General features: G+C 43.7%; 1 long non-coding RNA gene across 1 annotated transcript in view; it reads left to right on the top strand.

The window, feature by feature from the left end:
* Positions 1 to 2,027: 2,027 nt before the first annotated feature.
* Positions 2,028 to 21,651, top strand: part of LOC129646526 (uncharacterized) — a 91,362-nt gene continuing 71,738 nt past the window's right edge. The window contains exons 1-3 of the long non-coding RNA XR_008712002.1: positions 2,028 to 2,158; positions 4,528 to 4,603; positions 7,877 to 8,002. This is a non-coding gene — a long non-coding RNA (uncharacterized LOC129646526). The remainder of the gene's footprint in view (positions 2,159 to 4,527; positions 4,604 to 7,876; positions 8,003 to 21,651) is intronic.

A 21,651-nucleotide genomic window follows, 5' to 3' on the forward strand; every position in this document is an offset into this window, starting at 1 on the left:
ATCATCAGACTGTGTGTGTGTGTGTGAGTGTGTGTGTGTGTGAGTGTGTGTATATGTGTGTGTGTGTGTGTGTATGTGTGTGTGTGTATGTGTGTGTGTGTGTGTGTGTGTTAACCAGAAATAACTCCAGAGCACAGGCGTCTCTCTGCAGCAGACTCTGCTCTGGGCTGGCGTCTGCTTGCAGCTGGCCAGTCTTGGTCGTCTTCCTGTGCACGACGTGGCAGCAGTTGCCCCTCAGCACCTGAGCCCACCTCACCGCAGGTTTAGTTGCACCAGTTCATGATTTCTGAATACCGATTCCCAATCCCAAATGCCAGGAGGGAGAGAATCTGGCTGCCTTCCTTGAGTGACATGGCCATCCCGGTTCAACATGTGTGGCTGGGGTCTGGGGGGCGCAGAGTCTCAGAGGAAGGGGCTGAGGTGAGCTGGGGAGAGGACACCTCCCACCCCCCGCAGAATGATTAACTACATATAATGTGTGAATCTGTCCTTGGAGGGTTGAACGAAGGATGACTAGATTTCTCAAGATATTTACAACTCTCAGAGATGAATGCCCATGATAAAGAGAAGCAGAATTATATGTCAGGAGGAACAGAAAAGACAATGAACAGCTCTTTGATTTATAGCTTTCCCCACTTACCCATGAGGGGAAACCTTCCAAGACCCTCATTGGATGCCCAAAACCATAGATAGTAAGTTCTGAAATCTAATATGATGTTTTTCCTGTACATGCATGAAAGTTAAAGTGTTAGTCGCTCAGTCGTGTCCGACTCTTTGGGACCCCATGGAATGTAGCCCCGGGCTCCTCTGTCCATAGAATTCTCCAAGCAAGAACACAGAAGTGGGTAGCCATTCCCTTCTCCAGGGCATTTTCCCAACCCAGGGATGGAATTCAGGTCTCTTGTATTGCAGGCAGATTCTTTACCTTCTGAGTCACCACAAAAGCCCCATACCTGTAATAAAGTTTAATTTATAAATTAGACACAATAAGAGATTAACAACAATAACCACTAATAAAATACAATTACATAAAAATACACAGCAATAGATAGCATATTAAAAAGCAGAGATGTTACTTTGCCAACAAAGGTCCGTCTAGTCAAGGCTATGGTTTTTCCAGTGGTCATGTATGGATGTGAGAGCTGGACTGTGAAGAAATCTGAGCACCGAAGAATTGATGCTTTTGAACTGTGGTGTTGGAGAAGACTCTTGAGAGTCCCTTGGACTGCAAGGAGATCCAACCAGTCCATCCTAAAGGAGATGAGTCCTGGGTGTTCATTGGAAGGACTGATGCTGAAGCTGAAACTCCAATACTTTGGCCACCTCATGCGAAGAGTTGACTCATTGGAAAAGACCCTCATGCTGGGAGGGATTGGGGGCAGGAGGAGAAGGGGACGACAGAGGATGAGATGGCTGGATGGCATCACCGGGTCGATGGACATAAGTTTGGGTAAACTGCAGGAGTTGGTGATGGACAGGGAGGCCTGGCGAGCTGCGATTCACGGGGTCGCAGAGTCGGACACGACTGAGCAATTGAACTGAACTGAACTGATACTGCAATAAAAGTTATGTGAATGTAATCTCTCTCAAAATATCTTACTGTACAAATTGAATGTCTCTTCCATCTTCACTCGGCACTTACTACGTGTGGTGGCTCTAACTTCTGCAGTTTGAGGTGTGACAGCAAAACGAGCACGGATTCCTTTTTCCCTTCTCACAATTTCACGGATAGATTTGTTCTTTCTGTAGCTCCTAACAACCTCCGCATATGATTTTTCCCACTTTCCTCATTAAGTAGAAACCTTTCCCCTTTTCACTCAGAGCACTTCCGTCTTTGGTATATCCACCCGAATCGCCAGCATCACCACTCTTGCATTTTGGGGACATTACTAAATAAAAGTGACTTGAACTCAAGCCCCAGATTATCACAGCTGTTGATTTGATACCCAGCCTGCTACAAAGTAACCAATGGGCGGATGTGCTGGACCTAGAGCTGATCCGCTTCTGGGCGGGATTTAAAACTTCGCGAGATTTCATCACGCTGCTCAGTGGTGCGGGATTTAAAACGTAAGGATTGTTTATTTCTGGATTTGCTATTTAATATTTCCTGTTCGTAGTTGACCGTGGGTAATGGAAACCTCCGAGAGCCAAGCTTCAGGTAAGGGGAAAACGGCTGTCATTGTAAACTGGACAAAGGAGGCCGGGAGACAGACTCTGGTGCTTCTGATTGGCTCTGAGAATAGTTGTATGTGGCGTTAGATATTTAAAGGAATGGATCTGTATTTGGGTGATAAGCTGTCGTTAAGTTTCCGAGTGATATTTCCATTGGCATTCTGTCAGGCGAGCTGCACTCAGATGCTCCTTTTCAAGCCCTGGACGTGAGCAGTTTCCCCAATATCCACCAGATGGTACCTTCCTACCAGAAATTAGGTTTCAGGCTGAGGAACTCCACGTGGTTTTTCTGCCTTTTGCAGACACGCTATAGATTTCAGACGCCTGTCAACTACAGTGGAAACACGAAAAGTCAGAAAGACTGAATCCCGGGGCAAAAGGGGGGTAGGGGAGCCTATAATAGTTTTATTTTCAAGAATATGAAAAAGAAGTCTAGTGTTCTTTTTGTGGTGGGGCAGCTGCTTGTGGAGAGTGGACCAGAGTCCTAGCAAAAGTCACATGTGAGGTGAGCCCCCCTAGAGGATTCCATGATGCCTCTGTGTCATCCCATGAGTTGCCAAGTGCCTTTTGCTGGTGTTTCTCTGAAATTATAACCGGTCACCGTGTTAAAAAGAGCCTTTGTTGGAGAGACTTCTCAGTTCCTTCAGCACTTTTCATCCCCACCCCTGGGTTGTTTAGCATCCCTGGACTGGGGAAGGTCATGGTGTTTACTGCAGGATGATTATTCTGTCCTGGTGCCTAGTACTTTCCTGTTTTTAGCACTGAGAGCAAAGCAAAATCATATGGTCAGTGATCCTGGTTGACTGAAATGTTCACCGCAGAGAAAACAGACCTTTACACATGTTCAGTGAGCCCGGCAGTTGAATAGGGCAGTGGGATACCATTTCTTTTTAATATTTATTTTTTATTTACTTATTTGTTTGGATGCACCTGGCCTTAGTTGCAGCATACATGATCTTTGATCTTCCTTGTGGCCTGGGGGGTCTTCTAGTGAGGGAATACGGAATCTGTAGCTGCCGCATTTGAACTCTCAATTGTGGCATGTGGCACCTAGTTCCCTGACCAGGGATGGAACCTGGGCCCCATACACTGCGAGTGCAGAGTCTTAGCCACTGGACCACCAGGGAAGTCCCGGTATTTTCAAATTATGAGTCACTTAATTGCTGGTATTTTCTTAGCAGACCCCTTTGCTCCATGTAAGCAGAGGAAGGTATGTCAGGAAAGGCAGAGTGCTGGAGAAAAGGGCTCTTTTCTTGGCCTTTGAGTTTCAGAAGTTTAGGTCTTCTCTGATAGACTTGGGAGCACAAGTGGTAAATAGACACAGTGGTCCCAGGTTGGTAAGAGATAAGGGAGGGGTGTGGGGTGACGAGAGGGGGCACTGGGGTGCCTGAAACCAGGGAGGCCATGCTGCTCTCATCTACCCTCAGCCAAGTTCCCCGGGGAGGTCTGGGCTTGTGGGACCTCAGGGACCCTAGGGAGGAAACAGGAAGGGTGTGAGGGTTTCAGAGCAGAGAGGGCTGTCCCCTCGTCCCAGAGCAGAGGGCCACAGAGATTCAGGTGACTTTGAGAGGCACAGAAGCAGCAGGGACAACCGAGGCTGCAGAGAGGTCCATTGTGGCCAGGGCATTCACGCCCACCTCTGCCTGCCTGGCAAAGCCTCTTGCCTTTCCTTATCATTTCTCTGTTTCCTGCTACTTGCCTGATATTTTGGCCAAACTGAACTGGGCCTTGTGCCCCGTACTTTCTGTTCGAGCCCTTGAGTCAGGCTGTATCTTGACTGAAACAGGTCTTTCCTTTCATGTTTCCTGTCAAAACCTTACCCTTTATTCCAGGCCCAGCTCATGAAGCCTTTCCAAGTCTTTCCAAAACCAGCTGTCAACTCTTTTTCAACTCTGGCAATGGTCTTGGAGTATTTTTACAGGCATCCTTTTGGCGTTTGGTATTCCTTTGTGTCCCCATGGCATCCATGGTAGGTCTCAGCCAAGGTCTGTCGATTTGTTGGGTGCATTCAGTGCTGAAAGGAGTGCTGTATTCCACGTGCACTGTGGATAGTACCTCTTGAGGTGTGACGGAAGCAGACCTTTATGATTTGGGGAGGCTCTTCGTGCCCTGGCTGCTCTGGTCCTCTGGAGGGAAAGCTCTGTTATCAGGGCCAGAATATCATAGTACTTATGGGTTCAACCTGTGACTTTCCAGAGAGCTGAGGGGAGAATAATCACTGGGGCCTTCTGTCTGAAAACCTGGTCCTCTTGCTGCGGGGGTGGCTCTTCTGTCTCCCTAGTAAAGCACACGGGCATCATGGAGCCCCTTGGATGGCCTGATTTCAGCGTCTTGCTGACTGCCTTTCATTCCCAGATCTTCTGCTGATGCCTGAAACGCTTAAACTGGCCACACACATCTGTGTTCTAAGATCCGAGATTGAACATGGAAGGTAGGTTTTTCTGGGTGAGGAAAAGAGTGATTTAAATTTTCACTGAGGTCTAAGCTGTTGATAGCCGAGTTTTTCCTGAGAATGGCTTTCCACTAGGAGGAGGAGGGTGGGCTGGGAGAGAGCCCTAAGCTGGCCTGTTGACCAGGAATGGGGTTGGCAGGAAGAAAAGAGCAGTGAGTGGTGGGAAAGAAGGCTGGGGATGAAGATGAAGTTTATCTCCCTACCCTCTTTTATGTCCTGGGCCCTGTCTCATTCTGATGTTCTACAGAAATGGATCTCTGCCTTTTGATTTCATAAACCTAAAAAGTATTTTTCTAAAATCATTTTTGAATACCAGAAGGTTACCATTATTTATTTGATTACATAAGAATGTTAACAATAAAAAAACCTCTACCACATATTGTTGCCATCATTTCATAAAAGAAAGGAGGTTTTAATGATAAAATATGTATTGGGAAAGACAATCTCAGATCAAAGTGTGTTCCTTCAAATTGAATGAATACCTTTACAGAAAAAAAAAAAAATGACCACTTTGCCTCTATCTGTCTCCCTTTGCTGTGGGCCCAGGAAAATGTTGGCAGGGTCTGGCATCCAGGTCCAACTGTTGTTTGTTTTTTTTTTTTTTAAACTTATTTTATTTAATTATATTTGGTTTACAATGTGGTGTTTTTTTAAATTTTTTTTAATTTTTATTTTATTTTTAAATTTTACATAATTGTATTAGCTTTTTTGAGAATCACATCCATCCTGGTTCTGAAACCCAGCCATGGTTTATCGTTTAAGACGCCATGCTGCCCCCTGGTGGTCCAAGGGAGTAACTGTAGCAGCTAAAAGGGTCTCAATATATTAGTATTTAGGGACTCCTCCTGTTGATTTGGAGAAGGCAATGGCACCCCACTCCAGTACTTTTGCCTAGAAAATCCCATGGATGGAGGAACCTGGTAGGCTGCAGTCCATGGGGTCGCTGAGGGTCGGACACGACTGAATGACTTCATTTTCACTTTTCACTTTCATGCATTGGAGAAGGAAATGGCAACCCATTCCAGTGCTCTTGCCTGGAGAATCCCAGGGACGGGAAGCCTGGTGGGCTGCTGTCTATGGGGTCACACAGAGTTGGACACGACTAAAGTGACGCAGCAGCAGCAGCCTAATGATTACCGTATGTTTATTTCACCAACCAGCCACTAAGGGTGGGGCTGCGTAGGACAGGGTCACATGAAGATGAAGAGAGCCAGGCCCTTAATACCAAGGAGCTTTCCTATGACACTGATGTTTCAGACAAAAGTTAGCAAAAATGTTTGGATTTGTGTGTTGAAACATCCACTCCCTGCCTATGTGGTTTTACTTCAACTCTGAGTCCAGAGGCCCAGGGTAGTCACCGACCCCTGCGTGGTGGCATGCAGTCGATCCGTCAGCATCCGAGCAATTTGTGAACTAGGGTCCAGTGGCCACCTGGAGCTTGATCTCCATCTCCACCTGGAAACCTAAGCCCACAGGGGCTGAAGAAGCTGGAAAGAGACAGCACTGACTAATGTAGCCATGGTGATTCTCGCACAACGTTCCTGTTTCCAGCTCCTCAGCGTCTGTTTTTTCTTTTTTTGGTCACACTCTATGGCAGATGGGGTCTTCGAACCCAGACCAGGGATTGAACTCATGCCCTCTGCATTGGAAGTGCAGATTCTTAACCACTGGGCCACCAGGGAAGTCCTGTTCCTCAGGGTCTAAATCCTACTTATTAGGCCATCCCCAGGTCAGACAAGCCCACCTTTCTCTTGAAATCGTTTGTGCCTCCTCCAAACCCACAATGACCTCTCTGCCCTCAGGACTAGTCAGGACTACTCTCTACCATCATTTTTTTTTCTCTTGTTTTCTTTTCCAAGTAGACAAGTGATTCCTGGATGGCTGAGGCAGTATTTTATCAGTTTTCTCTCTATCTCTGCTTCTGAAATAACATCTCAGAGCTTTTAATTTTCTCTTTTATTATGTAGAGGAGCTGCCTACTTCCTTTCAAATATTAGGGCTTCACTTAAGACTAATCAAAATATTTTTCATCAAAGATGAGAAATTAAGTCATCTTAGGCAGTTGGGCTGTAACAATCCCCAAGTCTCTATGGCTTAAATTAATGGAAGTTTTTTCTTCCTAATGCTACATGGCCCGTGCAGGTCATTTGGGAGTAGAGTTGCTCAAATTAACAAAGAAAATACAGGACAACCAGCTAAATTTGAATTTCAAATGATCAATCTTTTTTTTTTTTCTTTTAGTGTAAGTATGTCTCCAGAAATACATACTAAAAATTATTACTATAATTACTTGAAGTTCAAATTTAACTGAATACCCCGTATCTTATCTGGCAACCCTACTTGGAGTTACCTGTTGAGGTGTTCTGTTGTCCTGGTAATATCTCAGTCTTGGCGAGGAAGAGATTGAGAGTGACATTGGGAAGGATGAGAGGATGAAAAAGGTGGTACCCACCCACAGCCCATTCTACAAAACAGGACTGAGGCTCAGGTATTGAGTAAATTAAAGAGAGCTGTAAATTCTTTGCTACTCATCCCCTTGAATCTGAGCCAGCCTTAGTGGTCCAACAGAATGTGGCTGAAGCAACACTGCATAACTTCTGAGACTTGGTCAGAAGAAGCCTTGAAGTTCATGCCTCAGTCTCTTGGGACACAATCTCAAAACCCCAGTTGACTGTGTTAGAAGTGTGACCACCCTGAGGCCCCCTTGAGCTGCTCCGGTTGACAGTCCAGCTGAGCTCAGCTTTTCAGCCATTCACACCGAGGCCCCCCAGGTATGGGTGAAGCTGTCTTGAACCCTACAGTTCATCCTGCATGTGTGTGTGTATGCTAAGTCACCTCACTTGTATCAGACTCTTTGTGTTCCTATGGACCATAGCTTGCCAGGCTTCTCTGTCCGTGGGATTTTCCAGGCAAGAATACTGGAGTGGGTTGCCATGACCTCCTTCAGGGTATCTTCCCAATCCAGGAATTGAACCCATGTCTCTTAGGTCTCCTGCATTGGCAGGAGGGTTCTTTACCACTAGAGCCACTAGGACGACCTCAGTTCATCCTACTCACCATCTGAACACCACAGACTGGTCTCAGTTGATGCCACGAGGACCTGAAACATCCCTTAGCTAAACCGTGGCCTGAATTCTCAACCCACAAAGTCACAAGATATAATAATATGACTATTGTCTTAAAGGCACTGAGGTAATGAAGCAGATAATACACACTTAACACTCACGCTGATTTTCTTTTCCCTTTTCCCAGATCCTTCATATTGTGTGCCTGGACGCTTTCACCCGTGAGGAGGCATGGTGAGCCTGGGATCTCCATCTTCAATAGAGATACTCCAGATAAACTCTTCTTTTAAGTAGAATTTGGTCTATACTGCAGGTACAATTTTGTTGTTAGCTTAAATCCAATAAGTAATCAATCCAGTGTTGAGTAAGCATCTCCATGGGGAGGAAAGTGTGCTGGATGGTGATGGAAGAAGACTCTGTACATATCATGTAAAACATCTCACTGCAGTTTAACAAGTACACAGGCACGCACGCTAAGTCGCTTCAGTTGTGTTTGACTCTTTGTGACTCTATGGACTGTACTCACATGCTTAATTAATTTGCTTTTTACCATTACCTTGTGAAGCAAATATCCTTTTATTACACTGAGACATCAACTGAAACCAGGTCGCATAAGCAGTAAGTGCCAGAGATGGGATTTGAACCAAGACTTACCCACCAATTCAGATCTCCTGTTTACTTGCTGATAAACAGGATACCCTAGGTTCATTTCCAGCGGTGCCTTGACTGAGCATCCAGCTCTCTTTTGGGCTTCCCTGGTGGCTCAGATGGTAAAGACTCTGCCTGCAATGCAGGAGACCTGAGTCAGGAAGATACCTTGGAGAAGGAAACTGCTGCCCAGTATTGGAAAATGCTTCAGTATTCTTGCCTGGAGAACTCCATGGACAGAGGAGCTTGATGGGCTACAGTCCATGGGGTCACAAAGAGTCAGACATGACTGAGCGACTAACACTTTCACTTTACCCACCAATTATTTTCCATTATGTGAAAGCCTTAAAAGACAGATGCAAACCTTCATTCTACAAATAAGAAGATTGAGAACCAGGAAGAAATAGTATCACTGCTGTGCTTTATCACTAACCACAAATCTCTGGCTAGGAACTCTCCAGCCTGGCCTCAAAAGCTCCCTCAAGTGTAGACCAAAGATGTGTTGAACGAATGTCTTCAAAACCGTTGCCTTATGAGGGGTGACAGAGAAGATGAAATCTCCACTGCCATTTCTCGTATATTCCTGAGGAACATGAGCCCTCAGTCATTCTGTTTAGCTCCTGGCTGGGGGAATTAGGCTGATGAACAGTTTTTGGGCAAAGGGCTGGATTGGTAACAAGAGCTTTTTGGAGAGAGCATCCTCCCATAAAATCATCCACCCCTGTGATCTGGGATGAGTCACAGTTTCATCTTTGTTCCAGAGCATGGAAAAGCAGAAAAACAGTAAGTTGGTGGTGCTGTTTCTGAATCATAAGTTACTCAAAACACCATTCCTGGCTTGTTCAGGATGTGTCAGTCTGCCAGGGTGTCCAGATCCATGTCAGCATTGGTCATCAGCCTGGGGAACAGTGAAGAGGCCAGTGTGGAACATGAAATAGGTACAGACAGAGAGGGACCCTGTGTGACATGGATGAGAATTCTGAATGGAGTCAGACACTCTTAAGTTGAAGGCTCTCTTGAGATTAAGTGTTTATGAAACACTTTGTATCCACAAAGTGAATTTCAATCATTTCTCATCTAAAAACACAGTATCACTGATGACACATGTATTTGTGTTATGGTTGATGCCCCAAACTTGAACTGCTGCCTGTACAAAGGGGGACATCTTCATGCACCTGAGATCTATTTTTAATGCTATTGTGAAGGAAGAACAGGAATTTTGGACACATATACGTGAGTCTTGATCCAGACCCATCATGAAGTGGGTTGCCATTTCCTTCTCCAGGGGATCTTCCCAACCCAGGGATTGAACCTGGGTGTCTTGCATTGCCAGCAGATTCTTTACCATCTGAGCCACCAGGGAGGCTTCAGTCATTACCACGCAAACCTGTAATTCTCTCATATGGCACTTGTGGAAGTTCCGGCTCTCCTGTTGACAGGCAGCTGTGCAAGGTGGATTCTTGGACGAACCTCTGTTAACTCTTCCCTCTTTGTTCCACAGCTGGGTGGTTGGCGTTTGTGTAGTGCTTTGTGTTTGAGATGACCAGATGACTGGGCTGAGGGTGATTGTGAATATATATGGCTGAGAAGACCACACCAACTAATTTTCATCTAGAATTTAAGGTGAACACTGCTTTGCATTGTGGAAGTTGAAGCTGTTTGCAAAACCAAGGCTGATTGTGGCTGTTTCTAAAATTACCAAGAAGACTGCAAGAAGTGTGCCTACATTTTAGTTTTTCCTCTAGCTGTTCAAATGACCCCATTTATATATAGACTTCTCTCCTTAATCTAGCTTCTCTCTGCAATTGTCTAAAATACTGCTTTGCTTTTTAGTTAGATTTGTTGAACATAGGCTTCCCTGGTGACTCAGTGGTAAAGAATCTGCCTGCTAATGTAGGAGACATGAGTTTGATCCCTGGGCCAGGAAAATCCCCTGGAGAAGTAAATGGCAACCCACTCCAGTATTCTTGCCCAGGAAATCCCATGGACAGAGGAGCCTGGTGGGCTGTAGTCCATGGGGTTGCAAAAGAGCTGGACATGACTGAGCGACTGCACAACAGCAACAACCACAATAGTTGACCATAGTAGCTAAAAAGAATTTTATAGACCATCTGGTACAAACCTCTTATTTTTCTGGTGAAGGAACTGAGATTCTGAAAGGTTACAAGGAACTGGAATCCATGTTTTCCAAAACTTCCTTCCGCTGTGTATTTCAGAACCTCGTGCTGTGGGATGTTGTTAAATGTGTTCCCCCAGCTCCACTGAATGCTTTTATGTTGGACTTTTCTACATCCCACAGCATGCCTTGTACAGGGTTCATCCACAGAACAGTCAATTGGCAGTTGACTGGTAATGGCTGCCAAGAGAGCCCTGTTGAGGAGGAGTCAGTAAGAACCACTCAGGCTGGAGAAACTGGTCAAGTTTCTCCTGAGATGTGACCTCTAAGAGGGCTTGAACACTCCAGCTCAAGCGCCTTCCCTCCTCTATCTTCTCCCACATCCATCTCCTTTCCTTGCTTGTCTTCCTTTCGCCTTGCATTATCTGAAATACTCTTTCTTGTATATTGCCTTCTTCTCCCATTAGAATATAAGCTCCAGGGGACTTCCAGTGGTTAGGACTCTGCGCTTCCACTGCAGGAGACACAGGTTCAATCCCTGGTTGGGGAACTAAGATCCCACAAGCCATGCAGTGCAGCCCAAAAAGAAAAAAGCTCCAGTAGGCCAGGGATCATGTTAACCTTGTCCACTGCATATCTGCTGTGCCAGTTAGAGTGCTGACATGTAGGAAATGCTTAGTAAATACTTGTGGAAGGGATACCAAATGCCATAGTTGATTAGAGAGGTCTGTTACAGGTAGTGGAGGGACCAGTCATGATGTTAGTACCAAGCTTTTGTTATCACAGGATTGGTTAATAATGGCCAAACAATTCTGGATGTGGAACTGGTTTCCTTCTGACATCCAGCTTGATTCTAGTCCATCTTATGATGACCAGTTATTAGGTACTCTGGAAATAGGAATTTATTTTCATCACTAATAAGAATTTAAAAGGAGAAGGCACATTTTCTGCTGTTATCTCCTTTTCTCAAGAGTATAATAGTGTCATATTCATCATAGAACGTCTCTGACAAAGCACAGTTCTTTGCACAATAAATATTTATTCACTGACCATTTGTGTTTTTCCAGTGTCATTTTTAGAGGGATTATCAACTGTCTTGTGAATCTAGAATAGCGTCACCAGGGACACCCTACATAGTACACAGTACATATGGCCCATTGATGTGACTGATTGAGACTCAGGTGTGTAAAGCCATGAGCAGAGTTCAGGTAAATATCCAAATTAAACTGTCCTAAAGCAGAGTGAGCAGTGTCTATTACTTTCACACTGAATATTGGCTATTCTCATCCATCCCCTCCTGCAAGTCAATATCTGAAATTGGCTAGTGTGAGAAAGGAGAGGTTTGAGAAAAATAAAGACCAAAGAGAGATTTAGGGCTTAAATATATTTGCAATTCATCTCTCTTTCTTTTCATCTCCTTTTAAAAAACTGTGGTACATATGAAAGCATTTGTAGCAGGTAGAGGTTTTCAGAAATTGGCTCTTTTTTAACCCAGTCAATACTGTTGTTTCATGTCAAAACCAAAACATGATTCAGTGCCCTGGTAAATCTGATTTAATATTCCCTAGGACTCTGGGGTTGTATGCCATCTATACTCCTAAATTTGATGGTGTCAATATGACCTGACATTTAATTATTTGCATAGCCTATTTAAAATTAAAATAGCAACAGGCTTGGAGTTCTTTTCAAGCTCTAATACACTTTCCTTTTAAAAATATATTTTTCATAAATTACTGTGCTGTCTGGCAGGCCATCACATTCTTTAGTTCCTGTAATAAAAGGGGAATGGTGCTATGTGGGTGTGAAATGTGAAACGTGGAGGAGAACGCAGTAGTTAAACAAGAGTGGACACTGATCAAGTCCATTAATCAAAGCGCCTTTTAAACCTCTGCACATTGAAAACAGTAGCATCCAGGGATTGATTAAAGAGGAAATATAAAATGGCAGAAGAGGCCCAATAGCTGCCCAGGCAGGTCACATCTGAGAGCCTCTGATTAACAGAATGCTGCTTTCAGTGCGATTTGTTTTCCCTGGGTTATCTTTTGAAGCATATTTGCTAAGAAACAGTGGGTCTGAGCTACAGTGTCTCCTTCTCATGACTATGGCAAAATCACCAAATCAACATTACAGAGGCTTGCAAAACTCTTCAGACCAGCATCTTACATTTTTCCATCATCAGATTACTCTCATGACATCCATGTCACATGAATAACTTATCTAGTCTTTTAATTACCCCATCCCAGTGTCCCATATCCAAGGCCACAAGGATTCCTTAGCATTTTTGAAGGATACTTTAATTTTTTAAATTGAAAAAAATGTTTTTTGACGAGGACAATTTTTAGTCTTTATCGAATTTGTTACGATATTGCTTCTGTTTTCTGTTTTCTGTTTTTTTTTTTTTTTTTTTTTTTTTTTTTTGGCCTTGAAGCATGTGGGATCTTAACTTTCTGACCAGGGATTGAACCCAAACCCCCTGCATTGGAAGGCAAAGTTTTAACCACTGGATTACTAGGGAAGTCCTGAAGGGATATTTTAATCTTAGAGGTCATTGTCATTGGTGCCATTTGGTCATTCTTTGTTGTTGTTGTTCAGTCACTCAGTTGTGTCCAGTTCTTTGCCACCACATGGACTCCCTGTCCTTTACTGTCTGCTGGAGTTTGCTCAGACTCATGTCCAATGAGTTGGAGTTTGCTTAGACTCATGTCCAATGAGTTGGTGATGCTATCCAACCATTTCATCCTCTGTTATCCGCCTTTTCCTTCTGCCCACAGTCATTCTTTGGTTTGTTCATTATTTTATTCACCAACTCATTCAAGTATATTTATTGAACATTATGTCTAAACACAGAATCACATGTGACAAGAAAGGCAAAAAGATTTCATGACTATTCTCTGGGTGCTTACTGTATGGTGGAGAGAGAGGTCAACATTTACCATATGAGTGAGTGAGAATGAAGCATTTGGGTGTGGGCAGGCAGGTAGGAGCCAGGTTGTAGAAGATCCCTATGCGAGGGGATAAAGGAAAGTCATCCCAGGATTTCCAGTGGGTGAGATGCACTAGATTTCCATGTTGGAAAGACCATTCTGCTGCTGGATGGACGATGGGTGGATGTCAGGAGAGATTTGAGCAACAGAGAAAACTAGAAGCTGAGCCCTAATCTGTGAGAGAAATGGCTAGAACATGAGCTACTAAGAGGAGTGGCAAAGGGAATTTGAGATATGTTCTAGAAATCTCCAGGGCTAATACAAATTAGGCCAGATATAGTGAGAAGGAGAATTACAACTTGTTCCAAGGTTGCTTTTACTCTAATCTGCTCACAAAACCTCAGGGAGGCAGATGATAATGCTGTTTGTGATTTTAGGATGAAGGAAAGTCTCCCATGGCCTCCCTTGTTTCTAGATGTATTTTAGATGTTTTGGCAGCCAATGTGGTGAGATGTCTGCCAAGTCAGAGAGGCCAAAGTCTGTGGGTTTCATGACCCAGGACACATTGGCACCTAGCATCACTGCTAGCTTCATGCAAGGCCAGTCACACTAGGGTCTAAATTCTGGGTCCTGAGATTCTTAATGGAGTAGTTTCCCCCTTTTCATATGTGTTTTGTTTTTCTTTACCCTAAAGTGAGTCTGGAGATGGGTAGCAATTTTAGGATGTTTGAGTTTGAGCTGTGTGTGGGACTCATGGAAGATTTGGGTCTGGAGTTGGAGCCTGAGTCATCATTGAGACTTTAGAAAAAGATGGGGTGGAAAGCATTGCTATATGTGAATGATGGAGAATGTGCAAAGCATCAGGACAGAGCCCCGGAAAACATTTGTATTTAATCAGAAGAAGAGGAATGTTATGGACTGAGTGTTTGTACTCCCTACCCTCACCCCCAAATTCATATGTTGAAAGTCTAACTCCCACTGTGCTGGTATTTAAAGATGGGGCCCTTGAGGGTGGGGTTGTCATGATGGCGTTAAGTGGCCTTGTAAGAAGAAAAAGGGAGAGAGCTCTCTCTCCCCTCCAAGTATATGCTCCAAGAAAAGACTGAAGGCACACAGAGAAGATGCCGTCTCAAGCCAGGAAGAACACTCTCACCAGGAATTGAGTCAGCCTGCATCTTGCTTGGACATGCAGCCTCTCAAACCATGAGAAATAAACTTCTGCTGGTTAAGTCCCTCAGTCTGGGGTATTCCGGTATGACGTGCTAATGTGTGCTTAGTCCTTCAGTCATGTTTGACTTTTTGCGACCCTATGAGCTGTAGCCCACTAGTCTCTTCTGTCCATGGGATTCTCCAGGCAAAACTACTGGGGTGGATTGCTGTGTCCACCTCCAGGGGGTCTTCCCGGCCCAGGGATTGAACCCACATCTCTTATGTTTCCTGCATTGGCAGGTGGGTTCTTTATCACTAGCCCCACCCGGGAAGCCCCCTTTGTTATGATGGGTCAAGCTAAAACAAGGAGGCTAAGAAAAAGAATAAAAGCATGATGAAAAGGCTAAAGGGAGAAGCCTTCTGAAGGTAACTTCATAGAGGTCAAGGATTGGACAGATTTAGGAAGAAATGGTTCTCCAACTGTGTCAGAGAGATCCACATCACAGGTGTCTACTGGGCTCTGTCTGTTTTAGGCTTAAAGCCTTGTGCTGTCCACGTGTGCATGACATGTGTCTCTTTCAAGTAGGATAAACTGATTAAGAAAAGTGTAAAGTGTATTTCCTACTTGATTGTACCTATTATGATCACCAACAAAGTTTTGATTAAAATTTTATGGCTTTTTTTTCCATATTGCAATTGTAGCAACTGTTCATTATAGGAAAAACAGAAAATTTGGATTAGGGTAAAGAAAAACAAAACACATTTAAAAAATCTTCCATATTATTATCATCTAGAGAAACGGCTTATAAAATTTCAGTTTTTTTTTTTAATATTATTTTATTTTTTAAACTTTACATAATTGTATTAGTTTGGCATACATATTCACATATAGATGGATATGTATGTATATATTTATATATAAAAATGTATGTATTGTATAAATACAATGGGATTATATTATTTTGTAACCTGCTTTTTTCAACATAATGAACTCATTTGATACCAACAAATATTTCTCCACAGAATAATTTTTTAGATGGTTGTAACCAATCTCATGCAGTAGAACATTTAGATTGCTACTATAAGTGATATTGTAATAACTATCCTTAGAGCCCCAAATTAATTCACATTCTTAATTAGTTCCTGTAGTTAACTTCCTTAAAGTAGAATTGTAGGGGCATAAGTGGTCATGCTTTAAAGAGAGCACAGGAGTGTTCCACGTTGGTGTGCTCTATGTGTGAAATATGAAGAAATGTTCTTTTAAGTCAGAATTGGTAGAGTGCGACTAATTTGTCACCATTTTTGGGGGGAGACTTATATGTAGTTTGCCATGCACATTTGTATAAATATAAACTCAGCTCTGTAGCAAATTATGATGGCAACTTTTAGTTGTTTTATAGTGAGAAAGTGGCTCAGTTCAGTTCAGTTGCTTAGTCGTGTCTGACTCTTTGCGACCCCATAGAATGCAGCACTCCAGGCCTCCCTGTCCATCACCAACTCCTGGAGTTTACTCAAACTCATGTCCGTTGAGTTGGTGATTCCATCCAACCATCTCATCCTCTGTCGTCCCCTTCTCCTCCCACCTTCAATCTTTCCCAGCATCAGGGTCTTTTCTAGTGAGTCAGTTCTTCACATCAGAAAAGTATTGGTGTTTCAGCTTCAGCATCAGTCCTTCCAATGAATATTCAGGACTGATTTCCTTTAGAATAGACTGGCTGGACCTCCTTGCAGTCCAAGGGACTCTCAAGAGTCTTCTCCAACACCACAGTTCAAAAGGATCAATTCTTTGGTGCTCATCTTTCTTTATAGTCCAACTCTCACATCCATACATGACCACTGGAAAAACCATAGCTTTGACTAGATGGACCTTTGTTGGCAAAGTAATCTCTCTGTTTTTTAATATGCTGTCTAGGTTGGTTATAACTTTTATTCCAAGGAGCAAGTTTTTGTTAATTTCATGGCTGCAGTCACCATTGGCAGTAATTTTGGAGCCCAAGAAAATAAAGTCGCTCCCTGTTTCCATTGTTTCCCCATCTATTTGCATGAAGTGATGGGACCAGATGCCATGATCTTTGTTTTCTGAATGTTGAGTTTTAAGCCAACTTTTTCACTGTCTTTCACTTTCATCAAGAACCTCTTGAGTGCTTCTTCACTTTCTGCCGTAAGGGTGGTGTCATCTGCATATCTGAGGTTACTGATATTTCTTCGGGCAATCTTGATTCCAGTTTGTGCCTCATCCAGCCCAGCGTTTCTCATGATGTACTCTGCATATAAGTTAAATAAGCAGGGTGACAATATACAGCCTTGATGATATACAGGCTTTGGAACCAGTCTGTTGTTCCATGTCCAGTTCTCACTGTTGTTTCCTGACCTGCATACAGATTTCTCAGGAATCAGGTCAGCTGGTCTGGTATTCCCATCTCTTGAAGAATTTTCCACAGGTTGTTGTGATCCACATAGTAAGAGGCTTTGGCATATTCAATAAAGCTGAAGTAGATGTTTTTCTGGAACTCTCTTGCTTTTTCGATGATCCAACAAATGTTGGCAATTTGATCTCTGGTTCTTCTACTTTTTCTAAAACCAGCTTGAACATCTGGATGTTCATGGTTCATGTACTGTTGAAGCCTGGCTTGGACAATAAATTGAGCATTACTTTACTACCGTGTGAGATGCGTGCAATTGTGCGATAGTTTGAGCGTTCTTTGGCATTGCCTTACTTCAGGATTGGGATGAAAACCGACCTTTTCTAGTTCTGTGGACACTGCTGAATTTTCCAGATTTGCTGGCATGTTGAGTGCAGCACTTTCACAACATCATCATTTAGCATTTGAAATAGCTCAGCTGGAATTCTGTCACCTCCACTAGCTTTGTTCGTAGTGATGCTTCCTAAGGCCTACTTGACTTCACATTCCAGGATGTCTGGCTCTAGGTGAGTGATCACACCATCGTGATTATCTGGGTCAGGAAGATCTTTTTTGTATAGTTCCTCTGTGTATTCTTGCCACCTCTTCTTAATATCTTCTGCTTCTGCTAGGTCCATAGCATTTCTGTCCTTTATTGAGCCCATATTTGCATGAAATGTTCCCTTGGTATCTCTAATTTACTTGACGAGATCTCTAGTCTTCCCCATTCTATTGTTTTCCTCTATTTCTTTGCATTGATCACTGAGGAAGGCTTTCTTATCTCTCCTTGCTATTCTTTGGAACTCTGCATTCAAATGGGTATATCTTCCCTTTTCTCCTTTGCCTTTCATTTCTCTTCTTTTCACAGCTATTTATAAGGTCTCCTCAGAGAACCATTTCGCCTTTTTGCATTTCTTTTTCTTGGGGATGGTCCTGATTGCTGCATCTTGTGCAATGTCATGAACCTCCATCCATAGTTCATCAGGCACTCTATCAGATCTAATCCCTTTAATCTATTCTCACTTCTACTGTATAATCATCAGGGATTTGATTTAGGTCATACCTGAATGGTCTAGTGGTTTTCCCTACTTTCTTCAATTTAAGTCTGCATTTGGTAATAAGGAGTTTGTGATCTGAGCTACAGTCAGCTCCCAGTCTTGTTTTTGCTGACTGTATAGAGCTTCTCTATAAAGAAAGTGGCGGCTGCTGCTGCTGCTGCTAAGTCGCTTCAGTCGTGTCTGACTCTGTGCGACCCCATAGACGGCAGCCCACCAGGCTCCCCCGTCCCTGGGATTCTCCAGGCAAGAACACTGGAGTGGGTTGCCATTTCCTTCTCCAATGCATGAAAGTGAAAAGTGAAAGTGAAGTCTCCCAGTCGTGTCCAACTCCTAGCGACCCCATGGACTGCAGCCTACCAGGCTCCCCTGTCCATGGGATTCTCCAGGCAAGAGCACTGGAGTGGGGTGCCATAAAGAAAGTGGCTAGAACCCCACAATCAGTGGGAATGAGAAAGCAGCCTTTCAGGCTATTTTGTATAGTTTTTTTTGCTTATCCACATACTGCAGTGATTTGTGCTAAATTCTTAGTATTTACTTGTGTTCTTGTCCAAAGTTTTGTCTAAAGACAGTGAGTTTTTCTTAACTAATTTCAATGGAAGATTTTTACTGCTTGCTAGGTGCCTGCTTTTAACTACTGATGAGCAATGATTCTGTGAGGTGTGTCCTCTGTCTTTCTGGGGAGAAGTGCTGTGCTCTGTGATGTGATGAGTGGTTTTGGGGACCCTGGTGGTCAAGGAACATTTTATTTGTTTTCATCAGTTTTATTGGAGTAGAGTTGCTTTACCATGTTGTGTTAGTTTCTGCTGTACAACAAAGTGAATCAGCTAGATGTACACACATATACTGTCTTTTTTGGATTTCCTTCCCTGTTAGGTCATCACAGAGCCATTGCATAGAGTTCCCCAGGGTATACAGTAGGTTCTCATTAGATTATCTATTTTATGCATAGTATCATTATATATATCTCAATCTCAATCTCTCAAGGAGCATTTTAAATCTGTTCTACTGGAAAGAGTTCCATATAGGTGGCAGTGTGAACTGAAAATGGATCCTTCTTGTGCTGTATTGCAATGACTTCCCATGGAGAGCTTAGAACATGACTCTGTATCCACTTCATGTGTTCCTGAAGTGGACACTTAGCAGGAACCCACCATGTACCAGGCACCAGTTGATGGCACTTGCAGGCCAAACAAATAACACTTCTGTCCACATGAAGCTTCCATTCTTGTAGGGGATTCTGACAGAAAGGGTATAAACAGTAATCAAGGTAATATTTCATAATTTTATTTTATTGAAGTAGTGTTGGTTTAAAATATTGTGTTTGTTTCAGGTGTATAGCATAAGGATTCACCTTTTTTGAAGACTGTATTCCATTAAAAGTTATTATAAGATATTACATGTGTGCATGCTCAGGTGTGTCTGATTCTTTGTGACCCCATGCACTGTAGCTCACCAGGCTCCTCTGTCCATGGGACTTTCCAGGCAAGAGTGGGTTGCCATTTCCTCCTCTAGGGGATCTTCCTGACCCAAGGATCTAACCCAAGTCTCCTGTGTCTCTGGCATTGGCAGGCAGATTCTTTATCACTGCACCACCTGGGAAGCCCATTATAAGATACTGAGTATAGTTAATTCCTCATGCTATACAGTAAATCCTTGTTGCTTACCTATTCATGTACAGTAGTTTGTATCTGTTAATCCCATACTCCTAATTTGTCCTGCTCACCCTCCCTGTCCTCGTTGAATATCACACAGGTTTAAATATCATGGTGACAATAGAACTCACTCATGCAGTTAGTGTAGCAGAGGTAATGGTGGTAGCGACACACCATTGGGTTGGCTGAGGAGGTGATGTTTGAGTTGAAAACTGGGTAAGGAGAAGAAGCCAACTTTGGAAAGATTTTTAACTTTGGAGTGTTTAATGGAGGAGAGTGTTTAACGGAGAAGAACAGAAGTGCAAGGCTCCCCGGGAGTTGGGGGGGAGGTGTCCTAAGATGGTGGAGGAATAAGACGGGGAGACCACTTTCTCCCCCACAAATTCATCAAAACATCATTTGAACACGAGAAAATTCCACAAAACAACTTCTGAATGCTGGTGGAGGACACCAGGTACCCAGAAAGGCAGCCCATTGTCTTCAAAAGGAGATAGGACAAAATATAAAAGATAAAGAGAGACAAAAGAGTTAAGGACATAGACTCATCCCAGGGAGGGAGTCGTAAAGGAGGAGAAGTTTCCAAACACCAGGAAACTCTCACTGGCAGGTCTGTGGTGAGTTTTGGAATCTCAGAGGGCAACATAACCAGGAGGAAAAAATAAATAAATAAAACCCACAGATTATGAGTCTAATCACAACTCACAGTGGAGAAGTAGCTCAGACTCTCGCGTCCACCACCAGCAAGCAGGGGTTGAACAGGGAGGTGTGGTCTGCATTGCTTAGGGTAAGGACCGGGCCTGAATGCCCTGAGGACAATCTGAGGGAGCTAGGGTGAGATAGGAACCCACACTGTGGGACAGCCAGAGAGGAAAAAAAAAAGAGAGAGAGAGAACTTTCCTGTGAAAAGCTCTAACCTAAGGCACTGCCTGGCCTGCTCACAGAACAAAGGACTGAGTGAATGCCAGAGGAGAGCTAGCCAGCTGTGAACCGGCTCATTCCCCACCAGAAGCAGAGAGGCAGGTGGGTGACAGCCAGAGCCAATGAGGGCCAAACTCGGCCCCAGAGATGGCATACTCTACCAAACTGCGAGCAGTCTCCCAATTGCTAATCAAGTCTTCCTGGGATCCTGGAAGGTTGACGTCTGCCAGGAGGGTCACAGCCAGAGATCAGCTCTCCAGAGGAGATACACGGCACACCTGAGATGGCGCTCCTGCTGCGCACCCAGGAAACCAAGCAGCTGGCCCCAGGGAGGTGATAAAATGCACCACCCCACGTGGGGAGAGTACGCTTGCCAAGCACCTGGTGGCCTGAGCTGCTCGGACCTGGGAAGGGCACAAAATGTAGGCCCAACCGAGTCTGTGCCTTTGTGGAATACCTGAGAACCTGAACCTGAGTGGCTTAGACTTGGGAAGTTCATGCAACCCAGGGCTTGCTTTAGACATTTCCCCTGCAGAGCAACCTGGAGCTTGAACAGTGTAGACTGGGAAAACACACACACCACTAGCGGGGGCAAACCCAGTGTGGCCCAGACAGTGTGAGCACTCCCCACACACGCCAGTGATATTTGTTGGCAGTGTTCCTCCCTCCCCACAGCACAACTGAAAAAGTGAGCCTAAATAAGTGACCACCTCCGCCCCCTTGTGTCAGGGTGGAAATTAGACACTGAAGAGACTTGCAAACAGAAGAAGCCAAAATAAACAGGGGACCACTTGGGAAGTGACAGGTGCAACAGATTAAAATCCTGGAGTTAGCACCGACTACATTGGAAGGGGCCTATAGACCTCGAGAAGAAGTATAAGCTGCAACATGGAACTGTCTGAAACTGAACTGACCACACACTGCCCACAAGAGCTCCAGAGAAATTCCTAGATATATTTTACTATTATAATTTTTTTAATTAAAAAAATTTTAAGCCCTTTATTATTCCTTTAATTTTCATTTTTATAATCTATTACCTTGCAAAAAAGATGCTACTTTAAAGCAAATTTCATATATATTTTTTATAATTTTTGT

This window comes from Bubalus kerabau, chromosome 3 (genome assembly GCF_029407905.1).
Source record: "Bubalus kerabau isolate K-KA32 ecotype Philippines breed swamp buffalo chromosome 3, PCC_UOA_SB_1v2, whole genome shotgun sequence".
Lineage (NCBI taxonomy): Eukaryota > Metazoa > Chordata > Mammalia > Artiodactyla > Bovidae > Bubalus > Bubalus kerabau.